This window comes from Sander lucioperca, chromosome 13 (assembly GCF_008315115.2).
Source record: "Sander lucioperca isolate FBNREF2018 chromosome 13, SLUC_FBN_1.2, whole genome shotgun sequence".
NCBI lineage: Eukaryota > Metazoa > Chordata > Actinopteri > Perciformes > Percidae > Sander > Sander lucioperca.
In genome coordinates, this window is record NC_050185.1 from 26,421,241 (window position 1) to 26,440,097 (window position 18,857).

Sequence of the window (18,857 nt, forward strand, 5' to 3'; positions counted from 1 at the left end):
TGCAAATCTTCTTCAAAACTTGCCATTTTCAGCATGTAACTTGCTAGCTCAAAGGTTGTTGTTTCCCAAAGTGAAGGGATTATGAGAACGGCAACACACAGAGAGCAGAATGTAATGGACATCCGGCACATAAGCCACATTCTGGATGTCAAGCAATTATCCTGGCAATGTACTTCATTTGATCCAGACTAGCGCCCGGCGCCAGGGTAAAATGACTAAGGGGGCAGGTAAATATTTTTAGGGGGTGATTTTCTTTTCATAAAGTAGGCTAAAATGAATTAATTTACCCAGGGTTTACCCGCACTGCCGCAACAGGGTCAGCACTCGCAAATATGGCATTTCTTGAAGCAGTTAAGTTGTCCATTTTTACCCATTTTTTTTTATAATAAGTACGACTTGACAAAGTAACTATTTAAAAGTCAGTTTATGAGCTTTAGGCTTTCATTAATGTTACAGATCGAACACACACACACGGCTGTGACTGCACTCTCCCACATTTCTGTCCAGTAATGGTTGAACCGACACTTAAGAATAAAGTATTTCTAATAGGGCTGTCAGCATTAACGCGTTTTTTTTTAAATCGTATTAATCGCATGCCGCCATTTATTAATTTATTTTCACTTCACTCAGCTTTGCGTCGTGCCTAACAGGCTACTATTTTGCCGTACTTCCTCGCAACACATCCTGCTGCTGCAGGAATAGCAACGCGGATTTCGGTGCCTCATTCCGGTGCCACTGATATGCCTGGACTTCTCTCTGATGCTCTGAGATGTTACAGGAAACAGAAACATTGCTGCACATGACGCTAGTTAACACTATAGTCAACAGCAGCTAATATTAGCCTACCGCTAGCTAGTAGCTGGATTAAACACGGTTACAACGCTGACAGCTAACGCTAAACGGTGTAAAGTGTGACTGTATTTCACTGTAGAGGATTCAACACCGGGGTGTAACAATCTGCAGCTGCTGTTGTCGGAAAAACACAAACGGTGCGTTCAATGAAACAGCCTTGTGGTGCATTCATAGTTGTTGTTAAATTCAAATGTGTGACTAGATTAAATATATAATAAACAAATACAAATCTTAAAATCAAGTTCATAAAGTCACTTTCTTTGCATTAATTTGATTCCCAATCAAGATACATAACTGTATGAATGGATGGACCAATATGAAAATAAATGTTAAAAGGATGTTTGATTATGTCTCACAATTAATTTGTCTAATGGTTTGCTGTTTACGCCTTCTGTTGCCAAACATGTTTAATTAAAATGTAACCTGTGTGGCATCCTAGACAACATCAGGGCCTCTAGGTGCCCAATTACAGCCAATTAAGGTCTTAACCAGGCAGCTCATTCCCTGTGACTTCTTTTCACAATCTGCAGTCAGAGAGCTACAAAAAGTCAGGAGACTTGCTCAGTTGTGAAATGTAACCAAATATCTTTATTCAAGGACTGTAGTACATTTTAATGTAATTGTACTTTACTAGAGTATTTCCGTTTTATTCCATTTTGTACTTCTAATCCACTACATTTTCTTGACAGATGTTGTTGCCGGTTACATTTAAAATTATTATTTTACATCTGGAAAGCTTTTAAAACACAACGCACTGTTTAAATTAAAACCAGTGAAACCTAACCTTGTTTGGCTTGTAACTTCTTCTAAAATCAGTGTGTAGTTGTGTCTGCTTGTCATGTTTAAGATTATTGTCAGTTCCACTAAATGGCGAACCGTGGCTCTGGACCCTGGGCCTTCAATAAGACAAGTTGCAATAAACAATCAAACAAAGTGATACAAATAATAGTCAGATTTCTATGTCACACAGAATTTCAGCATATTAAGATACGATAAGCCTTTATTGTCTCCTATAGGAGAAATTAGTCTTGGGCATTTGAGGGAAATGAATGGCGACATCGCACATAAACACACTAAAAACATACAGTTAACCTACATAACAAACATAATCATATATTATCCCTACATAGAACATAATCATACATTATCTCATCCAGTGCTTCAATGAACATCTAATAACCACACACAATACCCCTTTACCGTTCCTTACAATCACAGAAGAACAAAAGAGAACCCACAACACATTCTCCCCCTCGTATTGCACTTCATTTTGATAATGATTGCAATTTTCCCGTTACCTCACGCTGTCGTCAATAACTTACAGTTAACTTTTTTGACCACCAGCCACTGTGGCAGGTGGATTTTTACCAGCCACTTTTTTTTTGCGTCATAAAGGTGAAAAACAGGAATTGCTGTGTCTCTATGATCCTATCCTGTCCTGTTCATGGTAGCCTACTCGTGAACATTGCGCCGTCATCCCGTGCTGTAGTAGGGGGGCCTGCCTTGATAATCCTGTTTAGGGGCCAGGCGTTGGCTCATTACGCCACTGCATATAAGAGATGACTGACGACATCAGGAGTAGAGTACGCGCACCACAACAACAACAAAATACTGGTGAATGCGCACCATAACACATGAATGTTTTTTGTATAGTTCTTAAAAATAAAAAAATAAATAAAAAGGAAACTTGTTTTGGGGAGAATAATACTTAATACTATTAATTAATTACTCTGGGCTGAGATTTCCTAGTAACCTTACCAAAAAGGCTCAGGATGCTGCAAATGTTGGTAAAATATGAAAAAGGCTGGTGGATTTAAGACACAAAATAAGAATGTATTGAATGAATCAAATATGAACATATCTGTCATCATCAGTGGCTTGTTGATCTTTACATTGTTAGTTAATTTCCTATCCTGGCCTGGGACACACATTCATACGGTTTAATAAAGTACTTATTGGACTTTAACTTATCATTGCACTTACAATAACGTAGCTGTCCTCAATTTAGGTCATCCTGTACGTCTCATCTGCGTTTTTTCCTGCGTCCACCGTGTGCGTGTGTTTGTGCGTGCGTGTGTCTGTGTGTGTGATTGTGTGTGCGCGTCATTCGCGGGGGAAACGGAGCAGCCCCGCCCGCTGCAGAGAGCCGACAATTTGAAACAGCAGCGCTGACTTTAGAGTGAAAAAACGTTACAGCGTACATTGATGTTAAAATGTCTACAGGTTGGCAGGACGGTCTGAAATGTTTTGCACGGTCTTTCGCTGTACGTTTTGTTGGTAAATGTGAGATGTTCGAGTCACACACACGTCTCGTCTTCATATCAGAAACTAGGAAATGAATTTGACCCGTTCTCACTCCCGTTTGGTCAGTGGCTGCACGTGGGATGCTGGGATAGTGTGAGTAATGAAAATGCGATAGGGGGCCCCGGATGTCAATCAGTGTCTTCCAGTGATGCGGGCCCCTGATTGGACCAGGTCCGTAGCAACCGCGTACCCTGCTTACCGATAGTTACGAGTCTGAATCACTCAATTCTCATTGGCTACCCGCCAATGTGGCAGGTAGATTGACAGTTTCACCCGCCAATCACAAAAGTTACCCGCATTTGGCGGATGGGCGGGTGCCAATTTCATGCCCTGATACCATATATTAAAAGGTTTATCAAAAGTTTCTTTTCCATAAATAGTTTCACAACCATCAAAATATTTCATAACACACAAAGGTCATTCGGGAAAACCAATTACTTTAAAAAGGCAGCATCAAAAAGAAAAGTCTACAGCCTTGATTTAAAAGAACAGAGTTGCAGGGGACCTGCAGGTTTATGGGTAGTTTGTTCCAGATAGCTGGGGCATAAAAACTGAACCATGCTTCTCCAAGTGGTCCGGATGGTTCATAATGTAGCAAAAGATAAGGAATAAACCGTTCAGTGCTTTATAAACCAACAGAAGTATTTTGAAACGATTATTTGGAAGCCATTGTTAAGACCTAAGAACGGGAGTCATGTGATCCACGCTCTATGATGTTTTTTGCCCCCAACTGCTCCTTCCAGGCAGCGCTGCGACCGCTGTCTCCAAGGCACCTAACCCTAACCCTAAACCTAACCAGTGCCTAATCCTAGTGCCTTCCAGGCAGCGCTGCCTGGAAGGAGCCGTTGGGGGCAAAAAACACTGATAAACGTGATCCACTCTCTTGGGCTTTGTGAGGACTGGACAGACTGTGTTCTGCATGGACAAGTTTTTACAAAGTCCTACTGAGACATCCATCCTTTAACCATTGATATATTCTTTTTTTAGGGGCATTTTAGGCCTTTATTTGACAGGACAGCTGAAGACATGAAAGGGGAGTGAGAGGGGGAATGACATGCAGCAAAGGGCCGCAGGTCGGAGTCAAACCCGGGCCTGCTACATCGAGGAGTTTACCTCTATTTATGGGCGCCTGCTCTATCAACTGAGCTATCCTGGCGCCCCCATTGATATATTCTTAAGGTGATAGTAGGCTGATTTGTAATTGTCTTAATGTGGCTGATGAAATTCAGGTCTGAGTCCATGACTACACCAAGAATTCTGGCTTTGTTGTATTTAACATTGCTGATTTGAAGCTGTCTGAAGATCTGAAGATGTCCAGTGTCATCAAATATGAAGTTACAGAAATATGTTTTCAGTTCTAAACAACAGAAAACAAATGTAATGTGTAATAATGATGCTACAGTTGCAAAGAGTTAAAATCTGAATTTGTTTGTTCAGCGTAATTGTTTGTCAATGATTGAAGGCTATGACACATTATTTTCACAACTTTTTAAGAGAAAGTCTGCATATATCTCAGTGCTGAACTATTAACTGCTCTTATGGTAGAATGCCGTAGCTGTAAACTACATTCATGTGTCTTGTTTGCAGCATTTTTGAGGTGTTAGATCACAAAATCTACTCGATGTGTGGTGATGGCGCAGTGGATATGACACATGGCTTCAGTGTGGGAGATGCGGATTCAATTCCCACTGCGCTACATCAACCAATGTGTCCCTGAGCAAGACACTTAACCCCTAGTTGCTCCAGAGGCATGTTACCTCTGACAAATGTCGCTTTGGATAAAAATCAGCTAAATGACATGTAATGTAATGATTTGAAAGTGAAAAAAGCATCGACATCTTCAGATTTTGTGACAAATTTACTTCAATTAACGCTGGTTTTCACACAGATGTCCTACAGACCGTGAGCTTTGTCATTTATACGGATCAGTTTTGTTGACATTTTTCTTTTTATTGTTTTTCCATATACTACTTAACCCTCTGAGGTCTGAGGGCATTTTCACATATCTTCTTGAATTTACCTTTTTAGGGTATTTGCATATAAACTGATCCCCGTTTGTTTCATATCAAAATGTTCAGAACAGACTCATCTTTCCGTATAGTGATGCCCACATTTGTTCCAGAGCAATGGGTAAAGAGATAATTTGGCGCTAAAGCTGCAACGTTGATGTGAGTTGTACACAAACCAGCCAAGTTTGCAGGGCTACGGTAGAGCTGCATGGCCAAAAGAAACGTAAATGTCAATGTAAAGAGGGATTTCAGTTTGATGAACATTGTTAAAGTGTCTCGTCTGCCAGCCTGGAGACAGAATCTAAAGACCAATCACATATTCTGTTTATTAAAATCATACAACCGGTCACTACTCTACTATTTAACTGCAAATGAACCCTGATTCAGACTAACTACTGCTGTCCAACTTGTCCCACAACAGGTATGACTACTCTCTCTATCTCTCTCTCTCTCTCTCTCTCTCTCTCTCTCTCTCTCTCTCTCTCACACACACACACACACACACACACACACACACACACACACACACACACACACACACACACACACACACACACACAACCAATTAAGTACAGTAAGAGCTCCTATAATGAAGTTTTACCTTGGCAACAAGGACAATTATCTTTCTTATGTTTTCTTTAGGCGCTCCTTTATAACCACAAAGGCAACTTAAAATAGGTCCCTTTGGTATTCTGTTACTGTCCTGTGTACAATTTATGCTTTAATGATGTCACTTTCTGTAATTAATGTTGTTTTGGTCTCACCATAATCTCCATTATATTTAGGAAAAAGGTCAGTTGCTTTTCAAAAGGCAGAAAGTAGACTTGGATGAAGTTCTGCTTCCATCTCACTAAACCTGACTGAGCAGCACAATATCTTCAGGTAAGATGATGATATCTTATTCATAAAACCATGTCCAGGTGTTAAATTGCACTTTTAAAAAAGTAAAATGAAATGATGAATGAAAGAGAGTATTGTTTTGTTGTCTGCAGGTGTAGAGCTTTTTAAAGTTTAAAATTGTTTGGACTTTGTCATTTGTGCAGTCCAACTAAGTTTGTGCACAAATGAAAACATACACAGCTTTTCATTTTTGCAGTGTAGTTATTCTGCACTTATTGTCTCTTGACAGCAAATTTCTTCTGTCTGTCTGCTGAGGAGAGATGGAGCTTTTGCCGTTTGATATTTCACCTAAAAGCCCCAGAGGTCTGTAAATGTTTCTGTGCTTTTCATTATGTTTTGCTGATTGTGTGATATACTGTTTTGATGATGTCCAGTGTCATCAAATATGAAGTTACAGAAATATGTTTTCAGTTCTAAACAACAGAAAACAAATGTAATGTGTAATAATGATGCTACGGTTGCAAAGAGTTAAAATCTGAATTTGTTTGTTCAGTGTAATTGTTTGTCAATGATTGAAGGCTATGACACATTATTTTCACAACTTTTTAAGAGAAAGTCTGCATATATCTCAGTGCTGAACTATTAACTGCTCTTATGGTAGAATGCCGTAGCTGTAAACTACATTCATGTGTCTTTTTTGCAGCATTTTTGAGGTGTTAGAAAATGAAATCTACTTGATGGGCAGTGATGGCGCAGTGGATATGACACATGGCTTTGGTGTGGGAGACCTGGGTTCAATTCCCACTGTGCCACATCAACCAATGTGTCCCTGAGCAAGACACTTAACCCCTAGTTGCTCCAGAGGCATGTTACCTCTGACATATGTAACAATTTGCTTTGGATAAAAGCGTCAGCTAAATGACATGTAATGTAATGATCTGAAAGTGAAAAAAGCATCGACACCTTCAGATTCTGTGATAAATTTACTTCAATTAACGCTGGCTTTCACACAGATGTCCTACATACCGTGAGCTTTGTCATTTATACGTATCAGTTTTGTTGACATTTTTCTTTTTATTGTTTTTCCATATACTGCTTAACCCTCTGAGGTCTGAGGGAATTTTCACATATCTTCTTAAATTTACCTTTTTAGGGTATTTGCATATAAACTGATCCCCGTTTGTTTCATATCAAAATGTTCAGAACGGACTCAGCTTTCCGTATAGTGATGCCCACATTTGTTCCAGAGCAATGGGTAAAGAGATAATTTGGCGCTAAAGCTGCAACATTGATGTTTGCTTTTTGATGTTCCTCAAATCTCTTTCTGAAAAAAAACCTTAACTTATGATGTGTTGTACGAATTGTTTTGGTGCTTGAAATGAGATCACCAAAGTCTTTCAGGTTATGTATGATTAAAATAGTACATAAATGTCTGAAATGAGATCTTGTAATATCGCTTTTTGAGTTAGAATTTTGTCAAACATCGTTTGGATGCGCCAGTGCGTCTTTTGTCCTCAGAGGGTTAATGTGTAAAATAATAATAGTTATTGCAGCAGATGGGCTGGGCTGATTCGGTGGAATGTTGCTCTTCATATGCTGTGGCTAACCATGTTGTTTTAAGGCTCTTTAATTTTGATTTAGCATGATTATCATTATTTTCTTGTTTAGTTTTTTTAGTGTACGTTATTTTATTAATAATAGTTTTTTTAATACAACCTAGTTTGTACGTACATAAAATGTTTCTTTCCTTTTGCTTCTTATTCTGCTTAGTTATGCATATTTTCAATTAACCAGGTTGTCTATTTGTATGGCATTGTTATGTTTGTATGTGTGTGCTAGATGGTTAGGGAAACTCAAATTAAATATGAACCATAATACTTATTGCCAAATTAACACATTTTTCTTTTTTTCCTGACCATTTTAAAGCCCAATATGTTATAAATCTGTCCTATGATACAGAAATAACCAGAAAGTATCATTACACCAAATAAGAACATATTTCACGTTTATATGTTATAATGGCAGAACAAATATATATATTCCTTTTGTATGAAAATAGCCACTCACAGTTATGTTATGCAGTGTTGTAGTACTCGAGATCGGTCTTGGTCCCAATGTTTGAAGGTCAAGACCACAACTGCAGGGATTTCGTTAAATTGCCTGTGCATGTGCTGTGTCTGATTTATGTCTATGTGTTAAAACTTCCAAATGCAACCATTAACTTGACTTAGATCTAATTTGAATTTGTTACCGTAAACCCCCCTCTCCCTGCGCCCTTTAGACGCACTCCCAAGAAAGTAAATGCAGGAGACAGGAGAAGAAGCTCTGGCTGTCTGACACAAATCTGGTCTCGGTCTTGACTCGGTCTCGCCCTGCCTTGGTCTCAAACCCTCAAAGTCTCGGTCTTGTCTCAATAAACACAATCTATTTCTATATCTGTATGAAAAATGATCATGGAAATATTAACACACTATGGTAAAATGTACCATGCACAGATTGAAAAATGGACTATAAAACTCCTCTCTGTCTTCTGATGTCCTGTCTGTAAATTATCACTGACACCTCATTTTCCTCACTCCCTCTCCAGATTCACAACTCCCCTTGTCGACCAATCATAGAGCCAGCTTTGTCAACGGCACCTGGGAGCCTGATGGCGTCACTTTCTTCATCATTGAGGGCCTCGCCAGCCTTGGCGATAAAAAGATTATATTTTTTGTCATCCTGCTTCTGGGTTACATCACCATCCTGGGAGGAAACAGCATGATCATTTTTGTGGTACAAAACAAAGCCTTCTATTTAGTTAAAGCAGTTTATTCAGTCCTGCAACTATTCGTATGGTAATCACTGCCACTGTTTTTTCTCATGCAGGCGTTGACTGATCCGAAGCTTAACTCCCCCATGTATTTCTTCCTCTACAACCTCTCCTTTGTTGACATCGTCTACACCACCACCACCATCCCTCAAATGCTAGCCGGCTTCCTGACAGACATGAATACCATTTCCTACGCGGGCTGCTTCTTCCAGATGTATTTCTTTGTTCAGCTAGCAGTTACCGGCCGTTCCATGCTGACTGTCATGGCGTACGACCGCTACGTGGCCATCTGCAACCCTCTGCGCTACACTGCCATCATGACTCGGCCCGTTCGACTGCTCCTTATCGCAGGAGCCTGGAGCTTCGGCACCTGCTGCACGCTGCCAGCCTTTTCAATGTCCTTGCTGCGGTCTTACTGCGGCCCGAATGTGGTAAAACATGGCTGGTGCGACCCGTCATCTGTAAGGCGACTGGTGTGCGGTGACACCTCAGTGGATGGCATTGTGTCCCTTTCTATAGCTTGGTTGCACTACTGACCACAGGAGTCCTCATCCTCACCTCCTATGTCCTGATTGGTGTTTCCATATCGAAGATGGGTGTCGCTCAGAGACTGAAGGCCTTCGGGACGTGTGCCGCTCACCTGACTGTCGTGTTCATCTCTTACAGCTCGGCCTCGTTTGTATACATCTCCTACCGTGTGGGAAACTTTTCACCAGAGGTATGAAAAAAAATATTGTTTTAGTACATTACATATACGCACATATGTCCACCAAGAATGACCTTTAAAATACTGGTACTGAACACATGACATCAAAAAAGACTAGCAAGGAGTTTGAAGTTTTATCTTTGACCTTGGAAGCAGCAGCTTGACCGACCACTTACTTGTGTTTTTTTGTACGTGTTTTCCAAAGCTTTCAACCCCTTCCTGTTGCCTTGCACAGCAGACAAAGTTGCTGAGATGTCTTTTAGATATTGTAATACTTAATCATGTGAAATATAGAAGACATCATAATAAACATCAGCACGGAAGAACCTTGTCATTCTCAGGTCCTGCTGCTAGCAGTAAAAAATGCCAGATGTCCTTAAGGAACCTTGTATGTTTGTGTTATACATTTTTTTAAATTTGTTTCAGGTTCGCATCATTGTGTCTGTGTTGTACGCCGCTCTGACTCCTTTCCTAAACCCGATGATCTACAGTCTGAGGAACAAGGAGCTGCGAGAGTCTATCATAAGGACGCTGGGCAGGTTCAGACCTTCTGCTGTGTTACCCAGAAAAGACATCAACACAGTGTCCTGACTGGGAGAGAAAATTTGGAATTTGTCAATTTGGAATTAAGAAAGGAAACCTATTTAGAAATCATGCGATTTTTTCATATTCTTTGTAAATCTTTACAATAACTCCCAGAAAAAAACAAGCAGGCATGCCTTGTTGCAAATCTTCTTCAAAACTTGCCATTTTCAGCATGTAACTTGCTAGCTCAAAGGTTGTTGTTTCCCAAAGTGAAGGGATTATGAGAACGGCAACACACAGAGAGCAGAATGTAATGGACATCCGGCACATAAGCCACATTCTGGATGTCGAGCAATTATCCTGGCAATGTACTTCATTTGATCCAGACTAGCTCTCCACTCCAGGCCCAGCGCCAGGGTAAAATGACTAAGGGGGCAGGTAAAAATTTTTAGGGGGTGATTTTCTTTTCATAAAGTAGGCTAAAATGAAGTAATTTACCCAGGGTTTACCCGCACTGCCGCAACAGGGTCAGCACTCGCAAATATGGCATTTCTTGAAGCAGTTAAGTTGTCCATTTTTACCCATTTTTTTTTATAATAAGTACGACTTGACAAAGTAACTATTTAAAAGTCAGTTTATGAGCTTTAGGCTTTCATTAATGTTACAGATCGAACACACACACACGGCTGTGACTGCACTCTCCCACATTTCTGTCCAGTAATGGTTGAACCGACACTTAAGAATAAAGTATTTCTAATAGGGCTGTCAGCATTAACGCGTTTTCTTTTTAATCGTATTAATCGCATGCCGCCATTTATTAATTTATTTTCACTTCACTCAGCTTTGCGTCGTGCCTAACAGGCTACTATTTTGCCGTACTTCCTCGCAACACATCCTGCTGCTGCAGGAATAGCAACGCGGATTTCGGTGCCTCATTCCGGTGCCACTGATATGCCTGCACTTCTCTCTGATGCTCTGAGATGTTACAGGAAACAGAAACATTGCTGCACATGACGCTAGTTAACACTATAGTCAACAGCAGCTAATATTAGCCTACCGCTAGCTAGTAGCTGGATTAAACACGGTTACAACGCTGACAGCTAACGCTAAACGGTGTAAAGTGTGACTGTATTTCACTGTAGAGGATTCAACACCGGGGTGTAACAATCTGCAGCTGCTGTTGTCGGAAAAACACAAACGGTGCGTTCAATGAAACAGCCTTGTGGTGCATTCATAGTTGTTGTTAAATTCAAATGTGTGACTAGATTAAATATATAATAAACAAATACAAATCTTAAAATCAAGTTCATAAAGTCACTTTCTTTGCATTAATTTGATTCCCAATCAAGATACATAACTGTATGAATGGATGGACCAATATGAAAATAAATGTTAAAAGGATGTTTGATTATGTCTCACAATTAATTTGTCTAATGGTTTGCTGTTTACGCCTTCTGTTGCCAAACATGTTTAATTAAAATGTAACCTGTGTGGCATCCTAGACAACATCAGGGCCTCTAGGTGCCCAATTACAGCCAATTAAGGTCTTAACCAGGCAGCTCATTCCCTGTGACTTCTTTTCACAATCTGCAGTCAGAGAGCTACAAAAAGTCAGGAGACTTGCTCAGTTGTGAAATGTAACCAAATATCTTTATTCAAGGACTGTAGTACATTTTAATGTAATTGTACTTTACTAGAGTATTTCCGTTTTATTCCATTTTGTACTTCTAATCCACTACATTTTCTTGACAGATGTTGTTGCCGGTTACATTTAAAATTATTATTTTACATCTGGAAAGCTTTTAAAACACAACGCACTGTTTAAATTAAAACCAGTGAAACCTAACCTTGTTTGGCTTGTAACTTCTTCTAAAATCAGTGTGTAGTTGTGTCTGCTTGTCATGTTTAAGATTATTGTCAGTTCCACTAAATGGCGAACCGTGGCTCTGGACCCTGGGCCTTCAATAAGACAAGTTGCAATAAACAATCAAACAAAGTGATACAAATAATAGTCAGATTTCTATGTCACACAGAATTTCAGCATATTAAGATACGATAAGCCTTTATTGTCTCCTATAGGAGAAATTAGTCTTGGGCATTTGAGGGAAATGAATGGCGACATCGCACATAAACACACTAAAAACATACAGTTAACCTACATAACAAACATAATCATATATTATCCCTACATAGAACATAATCATACATTATCTCATCCAGTGCTTCAATGAACATCTAATAACCACACACAATACCCCTTTACCGTTCCTTACAATCACAGAAGAACAAAAGAGAACCCACAACACATTCTCCCCCTCGTATTGCACTTCATTTTGATAATGATTGCAATTTTCCCGTTACCTCACGCTGTCGTCAATAACTTACAGTTAACTTTTTTGACCACCAGCCACTGTGGCAGGTGGATTTTTAAATCCACCTGCCACAGGGACTTTTTACCAGCCACTTTTTTTTTTGCGTCATAAAGGTGAAAAACAGGAATTGCTGTGTCTCTATGATCCTATCCTGTCCTGTTCATGGTAGCCTACTCGTGAACATTGCGCCGTCATCACGTGCTGTAGTAGGGGGGCCTGCCTTGATAATCCTGTTTAGGGGCCAGGCGTTGGCTCATTACGCCACTGCATATAAGAGATGACTGACGACATCAGGAGTAGAGTACGCGCACCACAACAACAACAAAATACTGGTGAATGCGCACCATAACACATGAATGTTTTTTGTATAGTTCTTAAAAATAAATAAAAAGGAAACTTGTTTTGGGGAGAATAATACTTATTACTATTAATTAATTACTCTGGGCTGAGATTTCCTAGTAACCTTACCAAAAAGGCTCAGGATGCTGCAAATGTTGGTAAAATATGAAAAAGGCTGGTGGATTTAAGACACAAAATAAGAATGTATTGAATGAATCAAATATGAACATATCTGTCATCGTCAGTGGCTTGTTGATCTTTACATTGTTAGTTAATTTCCTATTCTGGCCTGGGACACACATTCATACGGTTTAATAAAGTACTTATTGGACTTTAACTTATCATTGCACTTACAATAACGTAGCTGTCCTCAATTTAGGTCATCCTGTACGTCTCATCTGCGTTTTTTCCTGCGTCCACCGTGTGCGTGTGTTTGTGCGTGCGTGTGTCTGTGTGTGTGATTGTGTGTGCGCGTCATTCGCGGGGGAAACGGAGCAGCCCCGCCCGCTGCAGAGAGCCGACAATTTGAAACAGCAGCGCTGACTTTAGAGTGAAAAAATGTTACAGCGTACATTGATGTTAAAATGTCTACAGGTTGGCAGGACGGTCTGAAATGTTTTGCACGGTCTTTCGCTGTACGTTTTGTTGGTAAATGTGAGATGTTCGAGTCACACACACGTCTCGTCTTCATATCAGAAACTAGGAAATGAATTTGACCCGTTCTCACTCCCGTTTGGTCAGTGGCTGCACGTGGGATGCTGGGATAGTGTGAGTAATGAAAATGCGATAGGGGGCCCCGGATGTCAATCAGTGTCTTCCAGTGATGCGGGCCCCTGATTGGACCAGGCCCGTAGCAACCGCGTACCCTGCTTACCGATAGTTACGAGTCTGAATCACTCAATTCTCATTGGCTACCCGCCAATGTGGCAGGTAGATTGACAGTTTCACCCGCCAATCACAAAAGTTACCCGCATTTGGCGGGTGGGCGGGTGCCAATTTTATGCCCTGATACCATATATTAAAAGGTTTATCAAAAGTTTCTTTTCCATAAATAGTTTCACAACCATCAAAATATTTCATAACACACAAAGGTCATTCGGGAAAACCAATTACTTTAAAAAGGCAGCATCAAAAAGAAAAGTCTACAGCCTTGATTTAAAAGAACAGAGTTGCAGGGGACCTGCAGGTTTATGGTAGTTTGTTCCAGATAGCTGGGGCATAAAAACTGAACCATGCTTCTCCAAGTGGTCCGGATGGTTCATAATGTAGCAAAAGATAAGGAATAAACCGTTCAGTGCTTTATAAACCAACAGAAGTATTTTGAAACGATTATTTGGAAGCCATTGTTAAGACCTAAGAACGGGAGTCATGTGATCCACGCTCTATGATGTTTTTTGCCCCCAACTGCTCCTTCCAGGCAGCGCTGCGACCGCTGTCTCCAAGGCACCTAACCCTAACCCTAACCCTAACCAGTGCCTAATCCTAGTGCCTTCCAGGCAGCGCTGCCTGGAAGGAGCCGTTGGGGGCAAAAAACACTGATAAACGTGATCCACTCTCTTGGGCTTTGTGAGGACTGGACAGACTGTGTTCTGCATGGACAAGTTTTTACAAATCCTACTGAGACATCCATCCTTTAACCATTGATATATTCTTTTTTTAGGGGCATTTTAGGCCTTTATTTGACAGGACAGCTGAAGACATGAAAGGGGAGTGAGAGGGGGAATGACATGCAGCAAAGGGCCGCAGGTCGGAGTCAAACCCGGGCCTGCTACATCGAGGAGTTTACCTCTATTTATGGGCGCCTGCTCTATCAACTGAGCTATCCTGGCGCCCCCATTGATATATTCTTAAGGTGATAGTAGGCTGATTTGTAATTGTCTTAATGTGGCTGATGAAATTCAGGTCTGAGTCCATGACTACACCAAGAATTCTGGCTTTGTTGTATTTAACATTGCTGATTTGAAGCTGTCTGAAGATCTGAAGATGTCCAGTGTCATCAAATATGAAGTTACAGAAATATGTTTTCAGTTCTAAACAACAGAAAACAAATGTAATGTGTAATAATGATGCTACAGTTGCAAAGAGTTAAAATCTGAATTTGTTTGTTCAGCGTAATTGTTTGTCAATGATTGAAGGCTATGACACATTATTTTCACAACTTTTTAAGAGAAAGTCTGCATATATCTCAGTGCTGAACTATTAACTGCTCTTATGGTAGAATGCCGTAGCTGTAAACTACATTCATGTGTCTTGTTTGCAGCATTTTTGAGGTGTTAGATCACAAAATCTACTCGATGTGTGGTGATGGCGCAGTGGATATGACACATGGCTTCAGTGTGGGAGATGCGGATTCAATTCCCACTGCGCTACATCAACCAATGTGTCCCTGAGCAAGACACTTAACCCCTAGTTGCTCCAGAGGCATGTTACCTCTGACAAATGTCGCTTTGGATAAAAGTCAGCTAAATGACATGTAATGTAATGATTTGAAAGTGAAAAAAGCATCGACATCTTCAGATTTTGTGACAAATTTACTTCAATTAACGCTGGTTTTCACACAGATGTCCTACAGACCGTGAGCTTTGTCATTTATACGGATCAGTTTTGTTGACATTTTTCTTTTTATTGTTTTTCCATATACTACTTAACCCTCTGAGGTCTGAGGGCATTTTCACATATCTTCTTAAATTTACCTTTTTAGGGTATTTGCATATAAACTGATCCCCGTTTGTTTCATATCAAAATGTTCAGAACAGACTCAGCTTTCCGTATAGTGATGCCCACATTTGTTCCAGAGCAATGGGTAAAGAGATAATTTGGCGCTAAAGCTGCAACGTTGATGTGAGTTGTACACAAACCAGCCAAGTTTCCAGGGCTACGGTAGAGATGCATGGCCAAAAGAAACGTAAATGTCAATGTAAAGAGGGATTTCAGTTTGATGAATATTGTTAAAGTGTCTCGTCTGCCAGCCTGGAGACAGAATCTAAAGACCAATCACATATTCTGTTTATTAAAATCATACAACCGGTCACTACTGTACTATTTAACTGCAAATGAACCCTGATTCAGACTAACTACTGCTGTCCAACTTGTCCCACAACAGGTATGACTACTCTCTCTATCTCTCTCTCTCTCTCTCTCTCTCTCTCTCTCTCACACACACACACACACACACACACACACACACACACACACACACACACACACACACACACACACACACACACAACCAATTAAGTACAGTAAGAGCTCCTATAATGAAGTTTTACCTTGGCAACAAGGACAATTATCTTTCTTATGTTTTCTTTAGGCGCTCCTTTATAACCACAAAGGCAACTTAAAATAGGTCCCTTTGGTATTCTGTTACTGTCCTGTGTACAATTTATGCTTTAATGATGTCACTTTCTGTAATTAATGTTGTTTTGGTCTCACCATAATCTCCATTATATTTAGGAAAAAGGTCAGTTGCTTTTCAAAAGGCAGAAAGTAGACTTGGATGAAGTTCTGCTTCCATCTCACTAAACCTGACTGAGCAGCACAATATCTTCAGGTAAGATGATGATATCTTATTCATAAAACCATGTCCAGGTGTTAAATTGCACTTTTAAAAAAGTAAAATGAAATGATGAATGGAAGAGAGTATTGTTTTGTTGTCTGCAGGTGTAGAGCTTTTTAAAGTTTAAAATTGTTTGGACTTTGTCATTTGTGCAGTCCAACTAAGTTTGTGCACAAATGAAAACATACACAGCTTTTCATTTTTGCAGTGTAGTTATTCTGCACTTTTCGGATCGGCAGCTTATAAAACTTAAGTCATGGGTTATTTACCCTGTTGATAGTGAATATTACTACATCTGTTTTGGTGGAACATGTGATAGTCTAGCTAGCTACAACCCGCTCTCACTCCCACCTGGTAAAATATAGACACTTGGTCATTGGCTGTCAGAGTCAGATACGATGCAAAAACCCCTCTTCAGCGTGTGTGTTGAACGCACGGAGCAGTGCAGCAGTTACGCAGCGCTTGAAGATGACGGAGTATTAAGAGCCACAACGGTAGCGAGTAGTATGAAAACCCGAGATTCCGCGTGGGGAGGCTGGTTTTAGTGGTGGATGGGTCAAACAACACAGGAGACCGGGGTTCTTGTCTGGCGTGTCACTGAAACGTGCATTTTATAACCCCACCCACCATCTTTTCCTAAACCCAACTGTCTCGTTTTTCTTTTCCTAACCCCAACTGTCCTGTTTGTCTTTACCTAAACCCAAATGTCCTGTTCTTGTCCCGCGTGTCACGGAAATGTACCTTTTATAAGCACACCCACAAACTTTTCCTAAACCTAACTGCGTCAAAAGTGACGCCAATAGTCCCGACCCAGCATTTAGATAAAGCGTGTTTAGAAATGATGCTAAAGGAGACTTTTAGCGTCAATAACAACGCCAAAGGCACCTGACCAAGCGTCCGTATTTTACGCGATGGGAGTGAGAATGTGTCTGGATTTACCCTGCAGAGATCTGAGGAGCAGTTAACCGTAGTCCTCATGAATCCAGTTTAGAACGCCACCACAAAGAAAGAGGAAGGTGACGGATATTCGGCCTAAATGAGGGACATCCGGCGGAATTTCCGGCGGCACCTGAACAATCCTGGAAATGAAACGTCGTCAACATACTCACAATGTCAAATAGCTGACATTGACTCAAAAGTAAATAATTTAATTTAGTTTAACCTGAAAAGTTTAACTCCAAGCAACCACTTTTTAAAGGTTGGGTCAAACTAATTATTTATACATCCGAGTAAATTAATTATTTTAGGTTGTCTCAAATAAAAAACTAACAGTTGTCATTATTTCAAACGTATAGTAAATCAAATTTGAAAAAAACTGATTTTAATACATTTTGATCAATGACTACTCAGAACACTTTCCTTTAGAACACATTTATATTTATTGTTTAATAAATTGATAACATTGAACATCTGTTTCAAATGTATGAAGAGAAACAGTCTGCTTCAGCTGAACACCCGAAACGAGACTATTGATGTCATCAGAAGACAAATCATGGAGCTGTGAATAGTAGCACAACTCCTAAGACATCATGCAGTACCCATGGTGAATTTACCGGGACATACATTTTATAATTCAGGTGTGAGCCTTACGGTAAAGATCCATTTGTCCGACACGACTGAAGTGTGGTGTCGCGACGTCATACATCCATGGTTGATGTTCCACGCCCCTGACCGGCAGCTGATTGGACGAACGCGTGTTGTGGGTTTGGCTTCTCGAGAATTTCAACAGATCTAATAAAAATGCTCTGATCAAATGAATAAATTCAGTTTAATGTCCCGCTGCCAATTTATATTGTATCCATATAAAGAAAATGGATTCAACCATAAACATAAACTAGAACGTTTACTTTAAATGAAAAAAGTAATAATTTTCAGCTATTTCAATGAGAAAATACATATTAAATGAACAACAGCAATGTTAGACTTTTTTCAGTGCACATGTAGACTGGATCGGCAAACTCCCATGACCCCTTCAGAAAGCTTGCAAGGGTGAAGAGATGGTCCACTGGTCCACAGCGAGGAAGGAATCCACATTGCTCCTCCTGTTTTTGAGGTTTGTCACTTGGTCAAATAGACTAATTTATTGTCTTTTATTTTTTACCATTTATTTACTCTGAAACTTTGAGGAATCTCAAAGTTGTGACTCAGACCAACTGGTGCTGTCCAACTTGTGCCCCAAAGAAGCAACTACTACAACTATTCACAATTAAAAACACACACACACACACACACACACACACACACACACACGCCACACTAGCAATTAAAGTAATAGCTTCAATAGTTAATCTTTAATTAGGAGATTAAAACAGAGGCACAGTTATTACCTTAGCAACAAGGATAATTATGTTTCTTTTCAGGGGCTTGTTTAAAACCACAGAGGTAACTTAAAATAGGTCCCTTTGGTATTCTTTGCTATCCTGTGTACAATTTATGTTTTTAATGAATGGGATCTGATGTCACTTTGTGTAATTAATGGTGTTTGCTCTCACCAAAATCTCCATTATATTTAGAAAAAAGGTCAGTTGCTCTTGAAAAGGCA

At 40.0% G+C, this 18,857-nt stretch overlaps 1 pseudogene; it reads left to right on the forward strand.

The window, feature by feature from the left end:
* Positions 1-211: 211 nt before the first annotated feature.
* On the forward strand, positions 212-10,114 carry LOC116060374 (annotated as a pseudogene).
* Positions 10,115-18,857: the final 8,743 nt, after the last annotated feature.